Here is a 1,346-nt window from a genome sequence, read left to right on the forward strand (position 1 = left end):
GATGAGGAGACTGAGTCTCAGAGTGCCTCCGTAACCTGTGCAGTTATCCAAATAATAAATGTAAAACCCAACATTCAAAATCGGGCAATGAAGTACAAAATCTCATGGTTATCACCAGGAGGTTCTCCTGCATCAAGCCACTGAATTATCATCAGCTCTGGCTGTGGGAAAACTATAGCTATTGTTTCTAGCATGAAGATACCCCGCAGGAAACATTTTATGTAACAAATAAGTTAATGAGTTTGAAAGTTAGTAAAATGTCTGTATGTTATGTCAACTACTCACAGCAGTGAGTCTGCCGCTATTACGTTTTAACTAGATGATCTGAAAAATAATTATAAGGTTAATTTTGTCCAAATTGATGATTGAAATAAAGAATCATGGAGATAAAAGAGAAAAAAAAGAGTGAAAAGGAAGAAAAAAAGAATAAAGAAAGTGATATTTCAAACTTCAAGTTTCGATGTGTATTTGAAAACTTAACCAATGAACTCATACTTATTGGATCTGGGAAGATCCCATTAAAAAGACAGAAGGAAGTGATCAAAAGGAATTGAGAGAGAGAGAAACCAAGAAACTTCCAACAGGGGCACCTGGGTGGCTCAGTCAGTTAAGAGTCTGACTTCAGCTCAGGTCATGATCTCACAGTTCAGTTAGTGGGTTCGAGCCCCATGTCGGGCTCTGTGCTGACAGCCAGCTCAGAGCCTGGAGCCTGTTTCAGATTCTGTGTCTCCCTCTCTCTCTGACTTTCCCCTGCTCACGCTGTCTCTCTCACTCTCTTTCTCTCTCTGAAATAAATTTAAAAAAACATTAAAAATTAAAAAAACTTCCAACAAAGTTAGCAAATAAAATGAAGACAAGAAAGAAAATAGTTTCTAGGTTCAGTTTCATATCAAACTGAAGAGAAATCTCTTTCCTGCCTTCCCTTGTATAAAGTTAAAACTGTTAAAACTCTTTTCTATTGTGTGATTTTAGGATAATTTTATAAGCCTTGTGTTTCGCAGTGCTAAAGAAGAAAAGCAAATTGAAACAAATTCTGAAGCAACACTCTGTAGCATATCCCAAGAATAAGTAAAACATAAATGCCCTGAAGACATTTGAGTTGCAATTTACAATTTAATGTGTAAGATTTCCTTGTGAAATTCTTTTCTAAAAAACTTTTTATGTTTCTTAATGTTTCCCATCTGCTGCAGAAATTTCAAGTTGCTATAGTACAGTTGTACAGAGAATGCCCAGGACCTTTTTAATATGGGACTTACATACTGGTAGGAAATTACCCTATAGCCACGGTTCACTTGATAGCACCCTGTGGGCCAGCAGGTCGTGGCTTCAGGACTTACACCACAGTG

This window comes from Crocuta crocuta, unplaced genomic scaffold, assembly GCF_008692635.1.
Source record: "Crocuta crocuta isolate KB4526 unplaced genomic scaffold, BGI_CrCroc_1.0 scaffold723, whole genome shotgun sequence".
NCBI classification, from domain to species: domain Eukaryota; kingdom Metazoa; phylum Chordata; class Mammalia; order Carnivora; family Hyaenidae; genus Crocuta; species Crocuta crocuta.